Below are 17,304 nucleotides of genomic sequence, written 5' to 3' on the forward strand. Positions count from 1 at the left end.
GTTAAAATCTTACTAACGGATCAAAGAGATGAACGTTCGCTCGTTACCTCCTGCAGCCTACGCTTTCCAAGGCAGACTCTGAACAGCTGTATTTTCCTTTCATCAGCCTGAGAAGGGGACACAGGAGGTGTGGGAAGAGCCGAAGGGGATTTTGACAGGGGATGACAAAGAGGAGGTCAGAAGATCACATTTTCAGTCTCAAAGCAAGAGTTCAAGACAGGAAGAACTCCAGGTAAGGAACCTACGGAAATAAGCGACTGACAAGTTACTTGATGACCCTCCAACAACTATTTGCATTATAATACTATCCGCCTACAAACTGAGATATTTCAAGTATTTATAAGAAAATACAGAGACATAAATATTCTAATGAGAGTCTTAAATTGGCATTTGATTCTCCCGTCCTTGATCTGCGTTGTCAAATCTAGACAAAAAATAGTTTAGGCACATCAACAAAAGCTAATCCTTAAGATCTGCTCTGTACTGGCAATACTTCAACACGAACACTAAACAGGGTCTTTTCTGCAACTGGAGATGCAATTAATCTTGAAGACAAGCCAAATCACTTTTCAAGGCTTTATTTAAAAATACAAATTACTTGCACTCAACCCACTTAAATGCTCTACTGGAATATAATGCTCTGCATAACCCTAAGAAACAACAGGTTAAAAAAGATAAATAAGAAAAAAAGCTAAAGAAGCAAAGAGGAAGAAAATTCCACCACCACCGCTTCACCCCTACCACATGCAAAATGTCTTGCATTTGCCTCTGTGGTATTCATCCAAATTTCAGGAAGAGGTAGAACTGGTTTCCTCCAGCCATCTTGAATTTAAAAAGTCCTGTTGATGACTACAAAAAAATTCCTATCTTCAAGGTAAACACAGGACTGATTTCAGAATGCAAAATGAACAGCCCGATGCCCGACCCAAGGGACAACTGGAACTTTAAGTGACTGTTTAGGCTAATTGTTAGGAAACTGAGTAAGAGTAGAGCCACCGAGAGGCTGATTTTCTGAAAAACGTGCAGAATGAAATCACTATACACTCCAAAATAAAAGCCTAAGCAGGTTAAAACTGCTCAGAACATCACTACAGCAATTTCTTCCTACTAAAATACATATGCGGCGCTGAAGGTGCTTGCAAGCATTGGAGGAGGATTGTAAGGGAGAGAGAAAAAACCCAAACTGCCACGCCAACCTACAGCGTTGGCTCCGTGAGACAAACTTTCCTAATGAAACCATTACTGCGCAATTAGGTAAGTTGGGAAGCTGTGTTCTCTTGCTTTTGAGAATGCCTCATATCAGGATTAGTGCCAACAACAACAAAAAAATACCAAAGCACACAACAGAAGATAAGCCCAACAAAGCTAGCAGGGAGCCAGTTCCTCAGATTCCATAGTATCAGTGTCTAAACCTGTTTGTCTTTATCAATACACAGTTTGCAGTGAAATTGTAGAGCTTCATTATAATCTTTCCTCCTCTAAAGATTTCTTCCACGACCCCGTGCAGAAGGGGAGAGGTGCTCTGAGGATCCCCATGCTCCCTGCAGTGCACTCACGTAACGCAGGGTAGGGCCTCTCAGAAGTTTTAAGAGTAAACTGGCTACTCTGACACCAGCTTGCTGCTGAATGACAGAAGTTAAAGTCCATCTCCCATGTCACCTGGTTGCCACAAAGCGTAACCGCAACCAGAGAGAGCTTGCTGATTCCAGCTGCGTCGCCATGCAGAAGCTGGGCGAGTAGCTTGCAAGCTTGACACACTTCTGCCCTGCACAACACTTCACAAAAGCCGTCATCTTGCATCAAAGCAAACCGGTGAGGTGTTGCGCTGACCTAGGGTTAGCTAAACTACCAGCATGAGTCCCAGGAGCCTGCAACCTAAACACCAGGTGATGCAGAGATGCTACTGAGAGATGCTCTTGCAGAAGAATCTAGATGAGGAGGTTCACACACACAAACACACTCACTCACAACAGGGACACATTACTGAATTAGATACCAGCAAACAAACAACCAACCCAACAAAAATACCACACGCAGCAAGAAATAAGGATGTAAGAAGAGGAGAGACCAGGACACACCTGCTTCGCAACAGCCCATCCACTCCACACGGCTCCTCCTGGAATATTCTCCACAAGGCAAACATTTTGTCTCCAGACTAAGTTAAAAGAAACTGAAGGCCAAAAAGCTGAGGCCTCTGCATAAAATGCCTGGAGGTGATTACAGAGCAGATTAGCAAGCACATCTTGAGATCCAGGACATCAACACTTTGCAATTAGAGCTTTTCTGCTCACCGGAGCAGAACACCTTTTACAAACATTAAACTTACAAAATCCTGTGGCAGCTGACAAACACTGAGGAACTGCACTTCACAGGAGCACAAAGGGAGCACAAAGACACCTCTAGTGTCTGCGGTTGGATTTTTTGTTGTTGTTGTTGCTTTTTTTTTCCTTTTTTTTTTAAAAAAAAACACCAGATGCTAGTCTGTGCTCTTTCTTTAATGCTGTGGGAAGGGGGAAACAGTCAAATGAAGCTGTCTAACCCTGGATGCGTACAACCTGCACGCTTGAGCAAGAACCTACTGTTGAAAACACAAGCTACAGTATAATCACAAATAAACCCAAGATCTCTGATCTTGCAATTCCACCTGGAGCGGGTACCCAGAGTTCTTTGGCTGGAAAACCAACGGCCACAAACAGCCCACCAGACCCAGCAGAGCAGCAGCCGCCCACCGCAGCCATGGGACACTGCTGGGCATCGTTGGTGCCGCTCGCCAAGCGAGCTTGGGAATGGCAATTGGAGGACAACCTGCTCAGCCAGCGAGGGTCATGCCACAGCTTCTGACGTGCCTATTTTTAAGTTACTTCCAAGCCGGCCTTGACTAAGAAGTCAACCAAACAAAATCAGCTGGGTGGAGAGCAGATCTAAATGAGATTTATCCAAATACCTGAGGCGATATGCAAACAGCAAATGCCAGAGGGAAGTACTGAAAAGCCTCGAGGCTCTTGATGAAGGACACAACAAACTTAGCAACATCAAGTACTACAGACCCAGGTGATATCAGAAATATTGGGTCCTTAGCATATTGTACCAACACATTCCCATGATTTACGTTATGGGAAAGAGCCCGTTTTACGGAGCGTTGATTGCACGGCAGCAGGAGCACATCCCACCCAAACACCTTAAAAAGACAGCTAAATCACAGCCAAGATGGAGGCTAAAAAGAAATTAGACAGAAGCTCAGGCAAACGTTTTGCCTCGACACCCTCAGATTATAGCTACAAATAATGATAACACACAAATATTTCTGAAAACTACCACTACCAAACAAATCCCCCCACCAGATCCTACCACCGAACAAACGTGGATTTAACGCCTCCACATTGACAGGGTTTAGAAGACCCACCCCCCCCACCTCCTCTTAAGATGCTGTTGGTTTTACAACATCCACTATCCCACAAAACTCACAAGATAATTATTAGGAAGTAGTGTTACAGAAAAGGAGAACACAAGCAACGCAGTTCCTCTTTTTTTTTTTTTTTAAAGAAAAATCAAAATCTTTACTAGCAAAGAATAAAACCCAATGCCACAGCACCCAGCAAAAACTCTGAAAGTCTGAAGAATTAAAAATAGATCCATAGAGCTGAAAAGCAAATATTTAGAGTAAATACTAATCCTGTGATGCTTCCAGTCCAATGCACTAACTCTCAAAACTGAGGCATTCTGTTTTGAGAGCCTGTCCTTTGATTTAAAAGTAAAATGCCCAGAGCCGCACTTGCATATCTAAAGAATGAGCTCTGTGTAGCAATAAGCGCCAGACACCTGATCCTGCCAGAACCAGAAGGAACAATCTAGCAACCAAGAACTAGTTCCACAAGAAGAATAAATACGGTGTTATATGAATTTTGTAACACATTTCTTCAACGTGAGCAAAGGAGGAGCCTTCGATGTACGAGAGAGAGCCCCGTACCAGCACCCCTTGCGAGATGCCGCTCTCATTACGTCAATTAGAGCAATTGGCAGTACTGTCTCGAGAGAGCGGCAGAATATCAAATGCAGAATATACTCAGAGTTTGAAACGGACTATGTCTGCAATCTTCAGCCTCAGCAGCAATCGCAATGGTTGAGGCCGTGCTGAAGCGCTGTTTCCGTGCTGCAGACCTGTTTCGCATGACACGATGCCCTACGCTATCTTATTTTAAAGCAAACCTTTGACAAGCCATGTTAATGGTCTCAAATTGCTTCCACAGAGACGCCACGCTTCGATTCACTGTACATTCTCCCTCCTTCAAGATCTACCCAAGTCAACATGGATGTTTTCAGTCGAATCTCCTTTCATGAAGTAACATCAAATTTCTTTCAAGTACAGTTCCAAGCTACACATTCGCTAGGCGAAGGCCAAGCGGCACAAGCGCACAGCACGGCTGGAAATACAAAGGTGCCAGAACCGCAGCCAAGAACTACTTTTACTTTCTTTGGGGGTGGCAGCAGTGGTATAAAAATAGTTCTTAATTGTGTTTGAGATCAACGGTTTCTTCTTCTACCTTAATATTCAGGCCTTGCCTGCTCAATTTAGTTTTTAAACCAATAATGCAATTCAGAGACTTGAGTCATGTTGGCAGTAGAGCTGGCACTGTAAACAGACAGACATTTCTTCCGAACCAGTGCCATGGACTTTGTGTTATGCCCCTTTTCTGCACCTGCTGTTCACCACAGCTCTAGCTGTGGTCAGAGCAGGGGTACGAGCTATTCAGCCTTGCCAAGGGAACTCACCTGGCTCCTGACGCAGCAACAAGAGAGCACATGAAGGTCTCCACATGGCCGCCGGGAGCACAAGCTTAGATGGGCACACAACTGGTGGCTCATCCTCCACAGAAGGTTTCACAGCTATGAACAGAAGTACCCCAGTTCAAGCCCCATCCAAACCGTACACAAACCCCGTCTGTCTCCACAGCATGTTTCTGACCCGATGAAGAATCAGCAGCTGCCACCAGTGGCAAAAGCTGAACAAACCAAGTTTGAAATAGTGCTACAGAGGTCTACAAAAATAAGAAGTTGCCACAGCGCGGCACAAAGCACCGTGGCAGATGGAAGAACCACTAAGAAGATTTGTGCCTGGCCCTGCCGAAGCAAAGACACAAGCTGTAGCCCGCAAGGATCAGGGTTACGACACACAAGCCTTTGGCTCTTGATGTTTTGAACAATTCCATGAGGAAAAAACAGTGAATGGGAATAGGGCTTGGAAAGAGCCAGGCTGGCATGTGCTGCCGTCGCTACGTGTGCCAAACGCCCTTTGAAAGGAAGAGTCGCTTCAATGTACACATCCCGTTGGGCCTCCTTTCCACGTTTTGGTATGCCAACAAGAGAGCAAAGGCTTTGCCTGTAAGACGTTACCCGCACAAGTGCCGGGGGGTGGAGGGGGAACACCACATTTAAAGGGATTTATACGATGTTTTCTTGGACACAAGATCAGCTTTGAACAAAACCCAATACTCATAATAAAAAGGAAGCGGGAACACTTTAAAGATTAAACATAATTGACTATATAATCCATAGCATTACATATACAGCACAATTATTTCGGCATATCACAGCAGTAACGATGCTGTCATTATTAAAGCATAAAAACTTCTATCATTATGCACAAATTATGACTAAAGTTATAGCTAAACTATAGGCCAAAATCGGAAGTCTGAGACTTCCAAGTTTAATACTGAAGTTATTTATCCAAAAGATACGGGAACTCTCTTCAATTTCTATTAAGTAGTGCTATAAGATCTAAGGCAGCCTTTCAAGTAGCGGAAAAAGGTGACCACCACAAAGTTAGGAAAGTCTGAAGTTCTGCTCTTGACGAGAACATAACCTTTCAACTTTTTAAAAACAATTTCAAGAGGCTTTCAGTAAAACCAGTGTAATTCAAAACACAAGCGCTTCCTTCCAACGTGCTATTATAAGAAACTTTTGCAATTCCTCAGTTTTATTTTTATCCGTTCCCTCTTGCGGTATTACATACAGACAATCCTCTAAGCCTATAGCCGGCACCATAAGTGGTCAATTTTGGCTGATGGGAGAATCATTCTAGGCTGTTGGATAAGGTGCGTATTTGCAGATTTCTCTGGTTTGATAAGATTAAAATGGAACACAATAGTCAGGCTATTTGAATGCTGCACTAAATTACCTACGGCGGATACTGAGTATTTATTGCTAAAGATTTTTAAGAGAAGGCTGCAAAACGGTGTTTAAGTTGAGTTGATCTTGCCTCAGGGCAGAAAAGAATGAAACAAGATGACCTCTTCAGGTGCTGTCTAGCCCTTCTTTCTATGAATATTTAGCAGTAGGTTATTCTATCTTCAAAGCACCGTTTGAACATTAGCTCCCTCATACCTCTAATGCATTACTTCTGTTTCCATTCATGTGAGGTACAGCACTTGATTTACACCATGAAGTCAGACAGCAGGATCTGGATTACCGCTTCCAATAACAGACAACTCGTTAAACCAGCAAAGTTTGGTTTCAGCAGACAGCAGGGCCAAATCTGCTTTGCACCACTCCCATTGCTGATCTGCTACTATGAGCGTTGCAATCCCTGTTTTTGCTCGATCATGCACACAGATGTGCCTCCTACTCTCGCCTTCTCCACCCCAGTACCTCCAGGAGGAATTCTGCTCCTCCCTTCTCCCATCCCGGACGCTCGGCAGCTGGGTTTTGGCACACTGTGGTAAGACCTGCCCTTCCACTGCCCGCTCAGCGGGGAGAGAGCGCAAGCAGCAGAGCTGATCCCGGCTCCTCTGGAGGGGAGGTGGCAGGGCCAGAGTAACCACCCCAACTTCATTCATGCAAAGTAGAAATTGGCCAGATAACCTTCCTGATACCCTGTTTGTTATGAAATTACAGCCCTGATCTTGCAGAGGGCTGCATAAAACTGCAAGCAAGCCAGTATATTTCACCAGGCACTGAGCTGGGAATAGCCTTGCGGGAAGGCATGTGCTACACGCCCGGCAGGAATGAGAGCCGAGCCTCCAAAGCCGCTTCAGTTGCACAAGGCAAGGGAACGTCCAACAGCACAGTCAATGCACGGCAAAGGCATTTTACTGAACACACACACAAGCACCCAGAGAAACTGCATTGAGTTTGTACCTTAACACAGAAGACAGCGTGACCCAGCAGTTAAAGGCAACTGCTAGTGCAATGCTACACTGCAGCCTCAGGCAGGCGGTTGTCAGTTGCCTTTACTTCTTCAGGAGAAAAGAAACCAAATCCAACCAGGAATAGTGCCTGCTTTTACAGAAGCATTGAGTTTCCGTACCTAACACCACCATTAAAAGTGCTCTGTCTAGTAGCAGTCCACTTTAGTTTGTGCACAGGAAGACTGAAGATACATGCAGACCTTATTTGAGGCCAGGCAGGGTTTTGGGACCACACATAAATATGCTAGAGGCTGGTATCAGAAACCCAGAAGCACAGCACGGCACCAGGAACCACGCTGCAGAATAGAGAACTGACCTCTCCGCAGTGCAGCACCAAGACAAAAATGAGGCTGCAAATATTAGAAGATCACAGGGGAAAAAAAAAAAAAAAGGCAAAAAAGCACAGGACTAATTTTTTCAAAAAGGTAAAGCAAACAAAATAATCTGAATCATTGTTTGCACTGGTTATTTTACTTTCCTTTCTTCTTTGAAAGAGAGAGCACAAGGGCCACACTTGATATTTGGTGTTTCAACAGTTAAACGTTATTAAACAGTGGCTCTTTGCAGTGCAATTTTGGCAGGCGAGCACACAGAGCAAGTAGTAGAGGAAGAAAATTCCCAGGCAAATAACAACAAGTGTCTAAGATGAATCGTGCTGCCTCTCCAGCTCCTAAATTAAACACCCAGCAGAAATGGAAAAACTCTTTTAAGTAAAGTGCGTTCAAGTTAGTCAAGTCTACTTCACATGAAGAAACAGTTGGCACATACCAAAACACTACTGCATGTCGTGTAATTCACCTTACAAACTTTGATCTCAACCAACCCAGCCTAAAATTGATGCTATGTATTGCAACTTTACAAGTTTAAAAGAAACTACATTTCTCCCTACTACACAGCTCACAATGTACTTCCCAGTCCACACATGCACCTTACTCGCTTCCCATTAACAGTACCCTTAACGAGGGTAACAAAAAGCGATACCAAACACACCTTAAAAAAATTACACGGTCTCAGTCTTGAATAGTTGTGTGCTTGTGCTTTTATAGGAAAAAGATACCTAGTGAGAAACACTGGGCAGTGCCTTGCTCTCAGGGGCAGAAGGCATTTCACCCCGACTCGTACTGCAAGGGAAGGAAATTTCACAAGCGTAGTGGCATCAGGTACTCACAAAACTGAAGTACTTGTATACATTCAGGGTATGTGACAGTACACGCAGTATATGGTGTATTAATATAAGTAAAAGTTGAAATCCGACAAGGATATTTCCAGGCCCACAGGCACTGTTTTGGCATCAGCAGTGATAACTAAGTGATAGGCTCAATCTATTCAGAAAGTGCTTCAAAATATTCCAAAATCCCATGATAGTTCAACACCCGGGCACCCACTGCAGAGACCACCTCGGACCACTGCCCCCAGCAGCTCACAAAAGCGAGAGGGGCCTGACCAGCATTTGGGCTGGTTTCCCTGTTTCTCTTCCTTTGCACTTTAGGCAGCACAAGTTCCAATCCTGCAACATCCAGGTTTACTGCTCTGGGGCACAAGCACAGCACCTGCTCAGACAGTATGGATTAAATGGACATTCAGCCTGCAGAATTACTATTATTATTTGTTTTAATGTTAGTCCTTAATATTTTGAATTATTTATAAATAATTCTGCATTAACTTAAGAGTTTCTATAAATAAAGTCCTATAAGTGCCCTCACATTTTCTCATCCTTCTGACGGCCACACAATTTAACTGGCTGAAAAAGCTAAAATTGGGTGCTTGCTATTAACCTCCTGGCTGCACCGGGACCCAGGCAGCAGCTGGAGCAGACAGCCATCATCTGATCCTGCGCTAACACAGAGATGCTGCAGCACATTTAGGGCAAAGTTACGCTTAATTTTAATGCAACCTTAAGCGTTGCGTGTTTCTTTGCTCTTCTCCTGCGTTTTTAGGCTCAGCCACCACCGCGCCGCTAGAGGGGAAGGCAGGAGGACTGATCCAAACCACAGCAGGACAGCAGCAGCAGACACAACCTAGAAAACCGTGAATGACAAACATAAGTTATTCACAGGAACTTGTGACAGTTTTAAAGGCGAGTGAAAGGCTGTACCAGCCTATAACTGGGCACGTCTTCTGCGAACTTGGTGATTCCAGGTAGAAAAGTCACATAAATGTAAGGCTTTTAGGGAGCTGCAGGGTTAGATTTCTATAGGGACTATTCCAATATTCAGTGTTGGTATTACTTTCTTTACTAGCTCCTATGAGTTAAATTCTCAAATGGCACCTTGCAAAAGTTAAAAATAATTATTTTCATAGAAACAAGCATAAGCCTTTCGCCTCCTGAGATCAGCAGATTTCATTTAAATGCAGCACAACCTGTACTACTCAATAGGCGGACAGGGTGGTCTAATCAGGGCTTTCTCTCCATTTTTTTGTTTTAATTTTTTATTTTTCAAAAAGTGATCCTGTATTATAAACATGCAAATCTAAACCCTTCTGGGTCACCTTCACTGAGTGAAAAAAGACAACTGAAAGTGACCTGTTTTGATTTATCAGGAAGTGACCAAATAGCAAAGCAAGTTATAAATAGACAACGGAAGAAAATCCCCCTGTAAGCTCTCAGCATGTAGAAAATCTTAAGTTTTTGAGCACAAACCAAAAAAAAAAAAAAACAAAAAAAAACTTCCTGTAATTCCTGGGAAGCTTTGGCAGGTATCCCAAAGTTTGATCTTGCTGTTGGTGCCCCTCGTAACAGTCGCTACCTTTTTTGACCCTCTGAAACATAAGGTAAACCGCCTTCTTTATCAAAACATAATAATAAAAGAGTTTAAGTTAGCAACCATACAAATTTAATTCACTTACAACATGGGTGGATCACTAAGCCCTGAAATTAAGAAACCACTTCGTGTGCCCACACTATTAAAATACAGATGCCACGCTACGTTGCATAAATGCAAGATACCAGTCTGATTTAAAAAAAACAAACAAACCCAAAACCCAACCAAACCCAACAACAAAACCCAAACACACTGGCATGAAAGGACATCCTCCTCTGCCTCCCCCCAGCCACCACGGTGCTCAACCCAGGGACAGCAATTTCCCACAATAAACTTGGCATTTAAGCCTTCACCACTTGCACTCTCAGGTAAGTTAGTACCAGAAACAAGCACGGAAAAGTCCCTTGAACAAAAATGTGAGCCTGTTTTCTGAACCTGCATTTCCAGTGGGTAAAACTACTAGGAAAGCCCAGGGGACCTTCAGGGCACAGAGGACACAACTAACAGCATAAAATTGGACCCGAGAACCTTCCTTCCCCTTACGGCGCTGCAAGAGCGAGCCAGGAACTGGTATAATTTGTTAATAAATCCCTTTACAGTGGTACCAAAAGCTTTAGATTTTCCTGCTGCTCTTGACCTAGAAAGATCAAGCAGCACTTACTCGTACGCAGCTACAGCCTCCTGCAAGCTTAAGCAATGAAATATGATAAACACTGGGCGTAATGAAGATCTCTGCAGGATTTCTTATTTAATCTTACAGCAGCCGCAGATTCCCTCGCCTTCTGCCCCCCCTAAAAGCAGGTAGCAGCTGAAGGTGTCCTAATTTTGCAGCAAAAAAAAAAATCTTAAAATGTCTCATTTTTTGCTTAAAGATGCTAACAATGACCTTCACACTCACTGTAAATCTCCCTATTCTGGCCAACAGCCTGCTACAGAAGTTACTGCTATTTCACTAACATACCAGAGCAGCCACCATTAGCAGTAGATGATTTATGGTGACGTTTCTCATTCTGCCCCCTTCTCAGATTGAAACTAGTATGACATGCCAGAGGCCACAGAAAGTTGAAAAAGCTTTGCTTGAGAAAAGGTGATGCCATTCACCGGTCTTAATTTCAATTAAAAATACCCAAAATCATACTTGAAGGCTGTAATAATTCAAAGACCATGCAGGTTGGAGTGCAACCCCAAGATGCAGTCTTTTGTTAGCAGCTGACACCCGTGTGCAGGTCAGGTTCGCGTACAGGGCCCACTCCTCTAATATCCCTACAAAAATAAGGTGCACAATGTAATTACCTCCGGTTTTCAAAACAGAATTTTTAAGGTCAACAATTAGCAATTAAGGGGGAAAAAAAAAAGATAACAGCAGTGCTGAGAACACTTGAGCCGCGTCACCCAGTTCGTCGCCGAGAAGGCAGGGACAGTAATAGCAACATTTAGCATCTCTCGGTAGGAGCGGAGCAGAAGGAATGTCTGCAATGTGATTTGAGCCCTCGCTAAAAACTAACTTTAATTCTAATCTACAAACTATTCTCCGTGTCCTCGATGCCCTCTGCCATCGGGAGCAGCTTCATTTTTCAACTTTGATTCTCTTTTTTTTTTTCCCCTCCCGGCACAAAGCGCCATAAACAAACTTTGTCCTTCATTCTCGAAACTCGGAGCAGTGGTATTTCAAGGTCACTCGTGCTAGCGAAGGAAGGCCTAGCTCCAGCAACTTTAGCTGCAGCACCGCTCCGGCGGCAAGAGCCGTGCCGGGGCCCAGCCCGGCCGGGGCTCGGGGTGTCACCGGGAGAGCCAAGAAAGCCCTTTGTGCTGGGAAACTCACAGGCTAAGAGGGACTCTCCCCCCGTTCCTCCGCCTGTCACCGCTGGGCTGCGGGGCTCCGATGACCTTCAGTGCTTATTTGCAAATAAAAAGGGAAAACAAAGGGCTGCTTATACTTGTCAGGAGTTTGGCCGGCGGTTTGGGGGTGCCGGGGGCTCCGCCGCCCCCCAGGAGCCACCTTCATGGGGGGTGCCGGTTCCCGGCTCGCCGGGCAGCCCCGGCCAAGCGCGTCCCCGGGAAGCCCCCACGGCTCGGCGGCGTCCCCGGGGCGGGGGGGTGAGGGGGTGGGAGGCGCTGCCATTTTCTGCAACCCCCCGCCGCTCCGGTTCCCGGCCCCGGCGGCGCCCCCCGGGCTGGGCGTGGCGTCCCCGGCCGTACCCGCCGCCGCCGCGGGGGCTCAGCCCCAAACCCCCGCCGCCGCCCCCCAGGCACCTCCCGCCGCCCCCCGGGGCTGCCCCCCCCCCACATCCTCATCCTCCCGCCGCCCACGGCCGGGCAGGCCGCGGACAGGCGGGCAGCCCCCACCGCCGGGGCCCGCTCCCCCGCCACCGGGCCGGGCCCGGCCGCCCCCCCCAACCACCGCCATCAACTCACCGGGCTGCGGCCGCCACAGACCCTGCCCGCCGGCCGGGCGGCGGCTGCGGCGGGGGGCGGCGGCCCCCAGGGCTCCCCGGCATCCCTTTGTCTTTGAGCTGACCGCTGCCTGCCGGGACTCCGCGTCCCCGCCGGACCGGGCCGCCGGCCCCTTTAACAGCCGCCGCTCAGCCTACCCTGCTGCGCCCGCCCTCCCCGGCCCGCCCGCGCCTATTGGCTGCGCTCCGCCTGGGGGGGGCGCGGCCCCGCGCGCCTATTGGCTGCCGCCGGCGGCGCAACCTCGCCGTCCACTTCCTGTTTTAAAGTTACCTTGAGAGGCGGCGCAGGGGTCAGAGCGGCGCCCGCCGCCCCCCTCCGCAACGCGGCGGCCGGGCCCTCAGCGCCCGCCTCGGCGGCTCCTATTGGCCGCTGACGTCCCATTCAAAAAGACGGAGCGACCGTGGGCCGGCTGCCGATTGGTCCGCGCAACTGTCAGTCCAGATACCTCCCCCCCCAACACACAAGCCGGCGGGTCACGGGGAAGCGCGCGGGCTGCGGCCGGGCTGCGCGTGCCGGTGGGCGCGTGCGCGCGGGGCGGCCGTGCTTGCACACGGATGCACACGGGAAAAAAAGGGGGGGGATTTGCACACCCTGCACCAGCCTCTACGGGGCCGGGACACCCCGGTTGCAGCGGGGGACTCCCCTCCCGGGCTGTGGGTGCGAGGGGAGGGCGGCGCGGGGCTGCTGGTGCAGCCGCAGCGACCTGGGGGAGGAGGGCGGAGCGCGGAGCTCTTCTCGCCTGAGCAGGCTTTTGCAGGGTCGTTCCCCGTGAGGGGAACACCCCGCACACGGGGACGGTGGATGCGCATCAAAAGACCTGCAGTTAACGTCTGGTGGCCCTTCCCACCTCGAATCTGCTGAGGACGCTCGGGGTGACCCGGATCAAACACGTGCGTGCTCTGATGTGAGATTAAATAACCCAGGAGTTGAATAAAAGCCTGCTTTTCAGAGTGATAAACTCCCCAGTTTAGCAGACGGCCGCCCTCCAGCCGCAGGCCCGGAATCCCCTCAGCAGGCCGGACACCTCCCAGGTTCCTCCCCGCAGAACACCCCAGTAAGCGGAGCGAGCTCCGGCAGAGCTCCCACCAAAGATTCCCCTTCACAGCTGTACCTGTGCATATAACATCCCGCCAGCCTCGCTTTGCCCGCAGTGCCGTCCCCGGAGCCTCCAAGAACACTTCGGTAGCTCTCAGACCAGAGCAAAAGTGGGGAAGAGTGCGTTTAGCAAGGGCAGACGATACTTCAACCTATGCAGACACGCAACTTCCAGCAAGGTGTCACCAACACCCCAATGGAATTCAAGCCGCGTTCCAAGATAGGATTTACTGCTTGAAAATAACGTACTCACGGGATGACATACAGAAGAGCAGAGGGAAAAAATATTACAAAGCACGGCCATTGCTCTACTAGTCTTGCAGATTTAGTTTGAATCAGATAGCATGGGGAGATTAACTTAAAAACAGATCTTCCCAGTGATTTATTAATTAAAATGTGTCTTAAAAAGTAATACTTTGCAATGCTTCGTTCTCTTCCCCTGTCATTCCTCAGATAAAAGCAAGGGCCTCCGAGATGCGGTATGCTCACTGTTAGAGGTATGCAAGGTACTTTCAGGCGGTATGCAAAACAAACCCGAAACAGCCCACTGCCTTTCCTGCAGAGGAGAGGAATGCCTCGCTGGTATTTCAAGTGGTAACGACTGCCCAAACTCATTCCCCACTGCCTTCCCATCCCGAGACACGGCGCCATCACCTCCAGAGCGAGAACCCCTCCCGCACACGGGCACGACACGGCACAGCCACTGCTCTCACGGTATTTAATAATTCTTCCTGACGGGGGGGGAACAAACTAACAAATTAATTTTGGGAACCCCTGCAGATAAGGGTTTATTTCAATCATTGCTGCTGTTCTTGCTCTGAAATTACAGGGGGCAGTTAAGCCAACACTCTGGAATTGCTGAAATCCCATTTGAAAGATTTAACTACAAAGCTACTGGGAAGACACGAGGAGAAAGGAACGCTCTTAACGCAGGAACTGTCATCTCTCGCTGCATTCTGCAGGTTGCGGCACTTCTGAGAAAGCGTCACCGATCATTATTCACGTATGGCGTGAGAATGTACGCTGACAAATACGACTTATCTTTATAAAGTATGGAATAACGAGAGGGAACAGGTTGGCCGTGCAGGATAAATCACTGGCTCAAGGTCACCTGGCCAACCCGCAGCAACCTGAGCACCACTGCGGTTACACCTGATTGCAATCCTCGCTCAGAGGGAACAGCTCCCTACACTGTGTGGGGCCTTCCAAGGTCTGGCTTAAGGCACCGCTTTTTGCTTTGACCAAGAACTCCGTGTTCATCCCAAAACCTGGCCGAATCCTCCGCTCGGCACAGTCACAGCAGCCCGAGGGCCACGAGCCCCCGCACAAGCCAGCGTCTCAAACGAGCCCTATTAACGGCAACATGAAAACCAACATGGTTACAGCGGAGCGTGCGATGCCAGAAGCAAGATTGTATCAGGCTGTCACTGTGATGACCAATGCCTAAGGGATGGTAAGCTGGGCCCAGGTAAGTTTAGGCCCGTACCAGCACATGGCTCAACTGAAGACAAACACAGATCCAGCAGGAGTAGCCTAGTCCAAAAACATAACCTAATTTAAGAAGGGCACGGGTAAGCCTAAGAAAAGACACGTGACGTTGCCAAGGGCAACAGCAGAAAACGATGTTTGATGACCCAGGAGATCTATTTTCTGGATGTAGGACTAGAGGAAAAGTTAACCACATGCTTGCGGGCTGTTTGCTCTGCATCACAAGTGAAGCCAGTGGAGACTTTCCTTTTAATTGCATGTACTCAGACAGCTATTGAGACAGAGAAAAAGTATTTATTCCTAAGTACGTGGAGAACACTCTACTCGATGAGTGTCTCAAAAGGCAATATGAAGAGTCACATTCCAGAAGAAGTGGCCAGCACTACTGTTTCTTCTTCGGGGGTTGGGGGGGGCATTTGTTTCATTGTCCCAACTCAGGAAAAAGCAGAATCTAGGGAGACTGTATTTACACGCACTTATTTTCACAGCTCTTGGTTCCCTTGGGTTTGGAGCAGAGCTTAAACAATTCCTCAGATATTCACCACAGACCCAAGAATTATGTCCAATGGCTTCACAGACTGGCTCGGGTCCTGCCCCTCTTCATAGTCATTAAAGTTGGGAAAGACCTCTGGGATCATCAAGTCCAACCCCCAGCCCAACACCCACAGGCCTCCTAAACCATGTCCCCAAGTGCCACATCTGCATGTTCTTTTAACACCCCCAGGGACGGTGACTCCCGCACCTCACTGGGCAGCCTGTTCCAGTGCCTGACCACTCTTGCAGTGAAGAAATCTTTCCTAATATCCAGTCTAAACCTCCCCTGATGCAGCTTGAGGCCGTTTCCTCTCATCCTGTCACTGGTGACTTGGGAGAACAGACTAACCCCCCCCCCCCCCCTCCAGCCCCTCTCAGGCAGTTGCAGAGCACGATAAGGTCTCCCCTCAGCCTTCTCTTCTCCAGGCTAAACCCCCCCAGCTCCCTCAGCCGCCCCCCAGCACACTTGTGCTCCAGACCCTGCCCCAGCCCCGCTGCCCTTCTCTGGACACGCTCCAGCACCTCAGTGACCTAGGCCAGGCTCTGGAGAAGCCCCTTACGGCCTGGGCAGAACCACCCCACCAAAGATCGATAAAATATAGCATCACCGGTAGGTGAAACGGACCACTCCCGCAGCAAACCCCCTCTGGGGGGCCAGCAGACCGGGCCTCCGCCGCCCGGGACGGCACCGGGAAGGCCTCCCGCGCCCTGCCCTGCCCTGCCCGCCGGCCGTCAGGTAGCACCTGCCCCGGGCGCTGCCCGCCTGTCCCAGCCGCTCCGCCGGCACAAGGGCCGCTCAGGCCTCCCTCGCTCCCTGCCGGCCGGGCAAGCCCGGCCGCCCCCCGCTCCCCGCAGCGGGAGCTTCGAGCGCACCCCTCCCCCACCCCGGGCCGCGCGGGGAAACGGTTCGGTTTCCTGTCCTCTCCCCGGTCCGCTCCCGGGCGGCCAATCAGCCCGCAGCTCCCTTCACCCGCCTCCCCCGGCGCGGACCAATCAGCGGGTGCGCCGCGGCCCCGCCAATCGGAGCGGGGCTACCGAAGGCGGAGGGGAGCGGGGGGGAACCCCTCGGGCCGCCCCCGCCCCGCGCCCCCTCACGGGCCGCCGAACTCCTCCCGCTCACCGCGCACTCACCGGGGCGGCCGGCGCCGCCACCTCCGCCCGGCGCCCGCGCTGCCTCCGACCCGACCGGCGAGAGGCGGGAAGGAGGGGGAGGGGGCCGGCCGGAGCAGAGCCGAGCACCCAGCGGCCGAGAAACAAGATGGCGGCGGATCCGTGAGGCGGCGGTGCGGAGGCTCCGCCCCTTTCCCTTGGGCTGCGCCACGGCGCAGGCGCATGACCCGGCGCCCATCTCGCGAGAGTTCCGCTGAGGAGCGGCGGGAGGCTCCGGCAGGCCGGGAGGGGCCGGAGGCGCGCCGCGCCTCGCCTCGCCGTGAGGGGCCGCCGGTGCCCGCCGTGCCTCGACGGGAGCCAGGCCCCTGGGTGCGGCAGGGCCTGGCCCAGGAAGTCCCCGGCCTAGACCGGCCTGGGCTCAGAGTGGCCTTAGATGACCTGTTAGCCAGTCACTAAGTTAGGAGGCACTTGGGCTGTAATAGGGAAGGAAAATTACAGTTACATTGAAGATGGATTTAAAATCCAACAATCGGGAATATCACCGATTGAAAGAGCTGTGCGGGAATGGGGAAAAACAAAATAAACGTCTTGGTGGGCTTGGCTTACGTCCCAGCTCCCAAATTTACACTGGCTCAAAGTACTGTTTATAACCATAGTAATAACAGTAGTAGTGTGTA

The 17,304-nt window shown here is 49.6% G+C and overlaps 1 protein-coding gene across 8 annotated transcripts in view; it reads right to left on the reverse strand.

Annotated features, from left to right (window-relative positions):
• Nucleotides 1–16,826, reverse strand: part of NFYC (nuclear transcription factor Y subunit gamma) — a 36,633-nt gene extending 19,807 nt beyond the window's left edge. For 2 of the 8 annotated variants that reach the window (XM_075115126.1, XM_075115125.1), the window contains exon 1: nt 16,649–16,821. The gene's annotated coding sequence lies outside the window, so the exon portion shown is untranslated. Of the gene's footprint in view, nt 1–9,078; nt 9,203–12,361; nt 12,550–16,637 lie in introns of those variants that run through there. The other 6 variants (XM_075115130.1, XM_075115127.1, XM_075115132.1 and 3 more) reach the window with 4 other exon arrangements.
• Between the last annotated feature and the right edge of the window lie 478 nt (nt 16,827–17,304).

The sequence above is a fragment of the Phalacrocorax aristotelis genome, chromosome 20 (genome assembly GCF_949628215.1).
Source record: "Phalacrocorax aristotelis chromosome 20, bGulAri2.1, whole genome shotgun sequence".
NCBI classification, from domain to species: Eukaryota; Metazoa; Chordata; class Aves; order Suliformes; family Phalacrocoracidae; genus Phalacrocorax; species Phalacrocorax aristotelis.